This window comes from Ursus maritimus, unplaced genomic scaffold (assembly GCF_017311325.1).
Source record: "Ursus maritimus isolate PB19 unplaced genomic scaffold, ASM1731132v1 scaffold_6, whole genome shotgun sequence".
In the NCBI taxonomy this organism is placed as follows: Eukaryota; Metazoa; Chordata; class Mammalia; order Carnivora; family Ursidae; genus Ursus; species Ursus maritimus.
The window spans coordinates 16,817,160-16,827,453 of NW_024426774.1; positions in this window are offsets into that span (position 1 = coordinate 16,817,160).

Consider the following 10,294-nt stretch of genomic DNA (forward strand, 5'->3'; position numbering starts at 1 on the left):
AAGCTCTCAGCACCTAGCTGAGTACAGTTAGGGGATGATCAATCCTCCCAGTCCGTACGTACGTGTGAGGACTGGGGAAATGCATGGTGAGATTTCTGGACAGATGCAAACACCCAACCGGAAGGTTCTCTTTTAAGAAAAGTTAACGAGTATAGCTGGTCGAAATTTATTTTGATTGTTTATAAACCAAAATTGTGTTTTTTAGATAATGCAGTACTTGAGGAGTCTGTTAAGATAATTAAAATTTCTTGAAAAATTCTATGAGCGTAATGGAAAATTAAACAGATTTTTTATGATTGTATTAAAATAAGACCTTACCCCCAGGTGGGCGGAGCCCTGAAGTACAGTGTGTTTCCAGACAATTAAACAGAGACTGAAAAGGAAAATTTGGAAGCTCATTATTTTTTATTAGTAAAACCAAAGAGATATTTTATGGTATACTGGGGAGACTGCCTCTGCCTTAGGGCAAGCTTAAAGCTGCCCAGGAAGCTTTAAAGTTCAGCCCCAAACTCCCTGTAGTCAGAGGGACTATTCCGGTCTTATCCTCAAGGTAAATATTTCAAAACCTCAGCTCTACTTACTTGCTTTCCACAATCTCCCATTAGTGAAAGGCCATTTTCTCTGAGACTCTTTTGAACTGTGCATTTTAAACTGCTGAATCTGTTCTGAAATTATGTCTCAGAAATCCACACTTTCTATTCAGTTACTCTTCCCAGGGGCCGCTACTCCCAGATCAGCTGAAGTTTCTAAAATTATTGATCAGTCTCAGGAAAGGCTGGGTTCAGAGCCACCCATCTGCCAATGCATGTTTGTGTGGAAACTTCATCAATTGCCCAGGGGATGGAGCTCCATTGAACCCTTTAGAGTTGTAAATTTCTCTTCCTTTTCCTTGATTTTACATGCCGGCTCACCAGCCTCCTCTTTCTTACTGCCAACACTGACATCTTAGCTTTGACTCTCTTCAGAGCCGAAACAGAATGGCATGAAATAAATTCAATTCTTGTCTCCATTTTCCTAACACATTAAGTCTGTCACCCTCTTTTAGTGTGTGTCCAATCAGTACACCTTAGGTCTCTATTGGTAATTGTTTGGGCATTGTATCCTCTAGTCCCTTTTATCGTTGGGTTGTTGAGGGAGTGGAAAGTTTCTCTCCCCTGAGATCTAGGGCAGCGTTGTAATGATGGACAATGAAATGTGTGAGGACAGCTCAGCGTTGAACAATTCGTGTGCGATAAAAATAGAGAACTCCATAGTGTTTCATTATCTGACAGAGTGGAGAAATCATTATTAATAAAGTTTACTTGTATGAATTATTCACAGCCTTAATGAAACATTAGAAACGTAGACAGACATAATATTGTGGATTATACAACTGGCCTTGAAGCCAGTTGAGTCAGCTTCAGAGTAAATGTAAGCCCGTGGGCTGGCTGAATAACCTCCACATGAACCTTCTTTTCCTCATTTGTAAAATGGGGATAATAATTCCTGTTAAACCCTGTTTCAGTGTTGCTGTGGGGATCAAATGAAAACCCATTAAAAAGTGAACTGCAATGTAAAAAGCATGACCAAATGGCAATTCAATACAATTAGATCCTGAAATTTGTCATGTTAAAAGGGGACCATGTATTACCAGAAAAAGCAGTTTTCCTTTAGGAAAATTAATTACTCTTCAATCAGATAAAAACTTGCATGTTGTGGATGAACAATAAAGATCTATCGAGTTGAAATCCACACCCACGGAAGATAAATTCTGAAACTCATTTAATAGTTGTGTGTCCATGAGAGAGCTGTTCAGCTATACACAGTCTCGTATTTTTTTATCTATAAAATTAAGATAATACAAAGTGTACATTTTATAATATTATTGTAAGAAATTAGTGAACTAACACAGGCTTGATATAGTGCCCTGCACAACAGTGCTCAAATAATGGTTTTATATATATGCCAATATGGCCCCAGGGAAAAGACTGTATAACTGAATGAATACGTATATAACCGTGTAACATATAAAATATTACACTGAAAGAAAAACATATTAATCTTTGAAACATGGTTACATTGCTTTTTGGTTTAAGACTGCGGGCTTCGGAGGGGAGGGGGGTGGGGGAATGGGATAGGCTGGTGATGGGTAGTAAGGAGGGCACGTATTGCATGGTGCACTGGGTGTTAGACACAACTAATGAATCATCGAACTTTACATCAGAAACCAGGGATGTACTGTATGGTGACTAACATAATATAATAAAAAAATATTAAAAAAAAAAAAGACATGGTTAAGACTATTAGATCCAGAACTGCTCAGACTGAGTCTATCTTGTTCATATTTCTGGCCAGTGCAGTCACTCTCCTGATCATTATTGCCTAAATACAAGTGCTGTTTTGTTTCCTGGTTTAAGGCACTGAGAATATGAAATTTAATGGAGACTGTTTCCTCATCTTGGGCCATTAAGGAAGATTTTGACAAGAGTGTAGGACCTGAGCTAGGCATTTGATATTTAACTATTTCGTAGTCCTTACTATCTACTTTTTAATTCAGATTTGATTTATATACTATAGTGGATTGAATTGTGTCCCCCTAAATTCATGTCCACTCAAACCTCAAAGTGTGACCTTATTTGGAAACAGGGCAGATTTAAACGAGTATCTCAGAACAAAATAATCCTGGACTGAGGGTGGACCCTAAATCCAGTAACTGATGGCTTTATAATTGGAAGGAAGGAGAGAGGGAACATACACAGACACACAGGGAAGGAGGTGACAGAGACTGGAACAACGCTGCACAAACATAAGGAACAGCCATGCCCACCAGAAGCTGAGAAAGGCTGAGGAAGATTCCCCCTTGAGACTTCAGGGAATGTATGGCCCTGCCAGAACTTTCCTTTTGGACTTCTAGACTCCAGAGCTGTGAGAAAATACATTTCTGCTGTTCCAAGTAGTGGTAATTCATTATGACATCCCCAGGAAACAAATACACATACACCAAAAATCTACCCTTCTAAAGCGTACAATTCAGAAGGTTTTGATATATTTGCAAGTTTGTGCGTACATTCCAAAATATTTTCAGAACCCCAAAAGAAACACTGTATCTTCCCGTTCACCCTTGCCCCAGCCCCTGGCAACCACCAAGCTACTTCCTATTTCTATAGATTTGCCTAGTCTGGACGTTTCATGTAAATGGAATCATGTCTGTATGGATATGCCATATTTTGTTATCCATTCATCAGCTGATGAACATTTGGATTGTCTTCATATTTGGACTATTATGAATAATACTGCTTATGAACATCTCTGTACAAATTTCTTGGGGACACAGGTTTTCAATTCTTCTGAGTATATACGTAACAGAACTGCTGGGTCATACATTAATTCCGTGTTTAAATTTTTAAAAAACCACTGAACTTTCCAATGTGGCCAGACCATTTTATGTTGCCACCAACATTACATAAGCCATCCAATTTCACTATATCCTCACCAACACTTGTTGTTACTCATCTAGTGATTACAGCCATCCTCTGAGTATGAAGTAGTGACCTACTGTGGTTTTGATTTGAGTTTCCCTAATGACTAGTCATGTTCTTTCCCTGTGCTTGCTTATTGGTTGTCTGTCTCCTTTGATGAAAAATCTATTCAAACGCTTTGCTCATTTTTTTAAAATTGGATTGTCTTTTATTTTTGAGCTTTAGGAGTTCTTTTTATGTTCTGCATATGGGACCTAAATCAGACATATGTTTTGCAAATATTATCTTATGTTGTGTTTTGTCTTTTCCCTTCCTTGATAGTGTCTTTTGACATTATTAATGTCGATGAAATCCAATTTCCCTAGCTTTTTTCTTTGGTGACATATTTTTGATGTCATATCTGAGCAACTATACCTTAATCCAATGTCAGAGGCTTATTTTACTTGAGAGACTGTTATAGTTGTTTCTCTTACATTTAGATTTGACCCGTTTTGAGTTAATAATCTTTGAGCATAGTATGACATCTGGATTAAATATAGATTAAAGTTGCCCTTATCCTTTGTTGAAAAAAACTATTTTTTCTTCAATGAAGTGTCTTGAACCCTGTTGAGAATCAATTGATCATAGATGTATAGGTGTATTTTTGGACTCTCACTTCTATTCCATTGACTTATTCACCATCTGCAGGGAAGCAAATTAATTTTTAAATTGCAAATCTGATCACTCTACCCACACATTTTAAATAATCCAGTAACTTCTAATTTTCCTCAGGACAAGTCCTACATTTTGTGGCCTTTCTCTTGCTCTCCAACCTTGCCTTGAAAAATTTTCTTCCTTCCAAGTGACACTGGCCTTTGATTAGTCCTATAATGTACCTGTCTGATCCTGTACCAGGCTTTCCCATCTGCTATTTCATCTTCCTGGAATGTTCACATGACCACACTCTATTATCAGAGGCCCTTCTCTTCTCCTCCTCCTAATTTTATTAAGTTTAAATATCATTTCTCTAAAGGATAATATTTGATTACTCATTTATTTTCTCTTAGAACCTTATAATTTTCCATCATGTATTACATCTGCAACTTATTGGTTGTCAGTCTGTTTTATTTTTTCCTCATCTGCCATGGAAAGAAATCCACTGTGTTTTGTTCATCACTATAAAGCCAGTATGCAGTGACATGCTTGGTACATAGTACCAAGCATTGTACACAACAAACACTAGTTAAATACATGAATGAATGAATGAATGAATGAATGAATGAATGAACGAACGAACGACTAGATTTAGGGCTGTACTCCCAGACCTAGACAAAACTGCTTTTTCACAGAATGTTCGTATCAGTGGGATGAGATACCCAAACATATTGATAAAATTTTTTGAACACGAAGCACACTAAAATAATATCAAGTATGAAGTATGATTTCCTATTTTTATCTGATATTTTATGAGTTACAACTCTCCAAACTAAAAATAACACTGACAGACTTGGATTTTGTATCTAAATGAGATTTCTTTTTCCTTGAAAGAGCCATCATTTTTGTATATTGTGCTTCTAGTGATGATGTCATTGTTTAATTGGAAATTCCTACTTTCGTTAATACCAAAGAAAATCTGTAGGACAAAAAAGAAAAGCCTCATTATTTTCATATTGGATCTCAGTTCAAAAAAAGAGAGCCTTCCAGCTGACGCAAAAGATGGTCATCCACCATGATTGCATTTTTTTTCTTCGTAATATCCTTCTAGCATAATTATTTGTTCACGGATATCCAAAGATATCTAGAAATTATTAAGCATCTGAGAAGGAAAAAAAAATAAATTTGAAAGAGAATGCTAACAAGAGTAAACAAGGACTCTTGTCTGAGGAAAATAGACAAGCCAGTAAACAGACACACACTTTAAAAAATGTACTCATAAAACAAGAACAGACTGTTTTAAATGGACTAATCTGAGAAGAAAAATGTATATGTCCATATACATTATATATATAAAATAATTATATAATGTGTTATGTACTAATTATAAAATACATACTGGTAAGTTGCTTAAATTTTCAAAGAGTAGATCATCTGAATTACAAAATGGACATGAATTAAAAAAGCAAGACGGTTATCTACAAATGTAGTTGAAATAAGTGTCCAAAATATAGAGAAACAAAGAACAAAGCAGTGGAAGAAGAATGCAAAGTAAATGTACTGAGATATTAGTTATAAGTTTTCAACTTATTCCTAATAAAAATTCCAGAATGAAAAAGCAGAAACAATGGAAGGGAGGAAATAATCAAAGAAACAATGGATCTAGGGGAAAACATCGTCAGATATTAAATGTCTATGGTTTCTGAAATAGAATTAATGGTGTGGGGGGGCACACCAGAAAACAAGACTATAGGGAATATAGAGGTATAATATAGTGGTATATTCCCACTATAGGGAATATAGAGAATAAACTGAGGATTGCTGGGGGTGGGGGGAGGTGAGTGGGAATGGACTAAATGGGTGATGGGATTAAGGACGGCATTTGTGATGAGCACTGGGTGTTGTATATAAGTGATGAATCACTAAGTTCTATACCTGAAACTAATATTACACTGTATGTTTTTGGAATTTAAATAAAAACTTGAAAAAGAAAATGGCAAAAAAATACCATTAAACCTGGACATTCATTCATGATTTTTCACAACTCCAAGGAAAAAGAGAACATTATAAAATGTCTCAAAAGTAAAACAGGTTACTTATTCCAGACTACCAGACTTCGTATCAGTAATACTGGATCCATGGAAAAATTATATCTTCAAAATTTTGATGAAAAATGTTTTCCATAGATGTGTAGATCAAATCATTAATAGCCAGGAGGTATTGGGAACAAATGCAAAAGAAGTCTGTATACATGATTAAAAGATTGGTAACCGAACCTAATCCAGAAATGAGAGCTCATCAGTTATTGACACTGGAGAGATTCTTCTTTAAGCAATAACTTTTAATGACATTAGATTATATTTCCTTCTCTAAAGATACACACATTCTATTTAGGTCTGTAGTGAATTGTGCTTGAAGGTTTATATTGAGATCATCTTCTAAAAACAAACTACAGACAATAAAAAATTCAATTATAAATACAAGAGATAATGTGATGTTATAACCCTTGATGTAAAATAACAAAATGACCAAGGGGAAAAAAATGGAAAAGAATTAATGGGAATATTAGTAAGGGACAGTGAGTGCCCTAATTCTACATCTTTCACTAAGCAAAGAGCAACAAATTCTTTCTAAAATTGATACATCAGGAAATTATAGTTTAAACTTACTATTTTAATTAATGACATCAGTCAAAAGAGAAATGAAACACTTTCTCACTCATTCGATGTATGTTCTAACAATTAGGCAGTAAAGTTGGGGGGGCAGGTGTTTAATGGTATAAATATTATGCATCTCCAATTTTCATGGTCATTTAAAAAATTCTATGTATTGATGATATGGCACGGGCAGACCTAGGAGTTCCCTGTTTAAAGAAAAAAGATCACCACATCAAAAGAAAAACAAAAAGCCCTTAACACCATTTGTCTCTCAGGAACGAGACTAAGTTTTTTGAGTGGGGGAAGGAAACTTTTAATTTGTATTTTTTATTTTTCTTTGATGAGTGGATTATTTTTTACCCACAGGCATATATTAATTCTAATTAATAAACTACCGGGTTAATGAAATACTTTACAAATTTATGTACCCTGACCTCATCTCTGAGCCCTGACTCAGGGCTCATTCTAATAAACAAACTCTCAAAGGATAAAGATACAGCGGTAGAGAATATTAAAACTTTAATACCAGGACCTTTCCTAGTAGTGGTCTCTTTCAGTCCTGAAGGCAACGTAGGGGTGGTTCACCAAATCTTGAACTATACTCCTATCCCAGGGCTAGCGGTACCTACATGGAATACATACTTTCCAACTGACTCTACAGAGAACTTAATGGAGAATGTTGATTTCCATACAATGTCTCCTTCCATTTCCAGTCTTCTCACAAATATGTCTTCCACTGTCCTCAAGAAAATTCAAGAAACCATGGATTCTTAGAGATTTTTGATGGTTAATTGTCCCCAAAGCCTCCATCTCTTCCTTTTACATTCCATAAAATCACCGCATTCTGTATTCCTCTTTGCTACGTTATGTTTTGTATCAGATGGAAAGCTATGGTAAGTAAACAGGACAATCTGTGCCAAAGCTGAGAAGCATCTAGCCTTAGGGAAGAAATGCTTCACCCCTAAAGCCCAAAGAGAGAGAAGAATAGAGGGTAGTACAATGTAAATGAAGACATATTTCTAGTCCTCCGGGTTCCAAAACTTCCTACTTGAATAGTAGACTTTAGTATGATTAATATTATGTCCCTGGAGCATTTGTGTATGTCATACAAACCCTTTAATATGCACAAAAAGTATTCATGTGTTTCTTCAGAGTATAGGTTTTGCATCCTCAGCACCTAAAAGCAATGTATTCAGGGTCTGTTTTATACCAAAGAGAGTTCTCGGGCTAAACCTGTTACAAGGCACCAGCTTCCCTGAGGAATAAGGACTACTTTCCAGCGCATATCATGCATCAGATGGGTAAGCATTGGATTGTTAACTATCAGATACACTGATGGCCACACAGAGGGATTTCAGTGTCATTTAAAGGATTAACCCATTTTGTTAATGTGAAATGAACAACCAGAACTAAAAGTACATTTCATTATGTACGTCACCAAGTTAGTTTTTCATTCTGTTTGTTAACATTCTGTTTGTCATTCTGGCACCAGAGATGGAGACGTTACAACCCTTGGGTATAACTTACTTAATTGAAAATCTGTTAATATAGTTGAGTATGTCACATTTTGGATTTTAAGATGTGACACCTGTAGAAATGAAGGTTTTATAGACTTCAGGAATGGATGCAGTAGTCAAGTACTCAACATCAGGACCAAGTTTACTCGACTTTGCCTGCTTATGCTGAGTGAGTGGTTTAAAACCCAATGCTGGTGTATTACTAGGTTTAGTAGATGGCATTATGAGTCTAATTTTGCTCTTTCTAAATCAAGACCACCCCAAGTTCCTTCTCACTTTTCCTTCCTCAATTGTTCCTGCACCATCAGATGCCCAGGACTTAAAACAGCCTAGTAGAGCCCCTCCTGTTAGGAAATCAAGCTACCTAGCTAATACAGCCTAATAGCATGTTAATGCTATTCATTATAGAACCCCAAATACTATAAAGATCAGATTCCAAATCTTTAGAAGTTGAGAAGATGAGACATAGGACACAAAGACATGTGGAAAGGACCACATAGAACACAAAACATCAGCCCAGAGAGAAGTTTTCAAGATTAGCCCAGGCTAAAAGGGTTGAGGGAGATATACCTATACCCCAGTGATTCACAGCACGTACAGGCTTCCGTTCTGTCCCCCACTCTTACTTTGCATGGCCTCCACCTCCAAATTCGGTTTGCAATCTAGTGACACAGGGGTTTAGAATATCACACTGGGATTTAAAATATCCTGGTCTCAAGGCACGTTTCATAATTATCATAAACATCTCCTAAAACCACTAGGGCCTGGGGTCATGACCACTGCTTCCTTGCTCCTTGCCCTGATATTGTGTCATCCCTATTCCAGTGTCTTTTAAATGTTGTGATCAAGCTCCTTGCTAGTTTTACTTGAGAATACTATTCTAGGAGAGAATAAAATGGTGAATGCAGTCTGCTTTGGGAACAATGCCAAACATCATAAGCCTATGGATACAGTGAATACCATTCATTCTGAGGAGAAGCTTCAACTTATTATTCAATATCAACAGCACCCTACCTTTCACACTGCTACCAAAACAGAATTTACACCACGCCAGGGTTGTCTTCTATGAGATACAGATAAACTTCATTTCTTAATGCCTCACAACTAACTGGACTGATCCCCAAATAAACCCAAGTTATTTAATCTTAGACATGTTTCTGAAGTTGTCAGAATTGGATCTGCAGACATTCTCAAAACTCCATATGAAAGGAAATCACAACAAAATGCAATAATCGTGCATGTTTAAGACACTTAGTTTCCTTCTGTTTTCTCTAAAATGACCCACACTGAGAAAATTGCTTAACATGCACAAGGTAAGCCCCATTTTATAAGCCACTAATGGAGAAGCTGCAGCAACTAATTAGCTCCAACCAGTACAAGTCAAACTGTTATTAACAAAATCTGAAAGTTAAATAGAGGTTCATTACTCCCCCAGTCATTGGCTCCCCCTCCCTGGGGAGTGTTTAACTTGCAGCAATGGTTTTGGCTTTGCTTGATTAAATCTCATTATGACAAAGAAAAAAGCACTTGTGCCCAAGTCTGAAGGAACCCAGAGGTATGCCAAACCATCCATTAGGCTGTGCAGAAAAGGAGTCAGTCAGAAATCGGCATGGCAGACACTTCTCTTCCAACTCAATCTGGAGCATAGCGAGAAATACCATTCTAAGGCTTTTCTTTTTCCTGATGGGTTCCTTTCAGACTTCATTGAAAAGCAATTTATCTGCATCTTTCAATTCAAGAAAAACACTGCTAAATAGCTTTGTGTTACCTTCTAGTCTTCTAAGGATCCTGCAAGGGAACACGAGGACATTGCATATCCAACATGCAATACTGGACAGTGGCAGGATGTAAAGGAAGAACTAACAGACTGTGTATAGTCTTCCAAAGAAAGCAAAGGTCAAGGCAGACACATAGCTTAATAATCAAAGATAAGACACAAGCAGAAATAGCCTTGTAAGGTTAACCCATCACCTGCCATTAGCCCCTGTCCCGCTTATAAAACTAACTCTATTTGTCATACCGGGGGGTA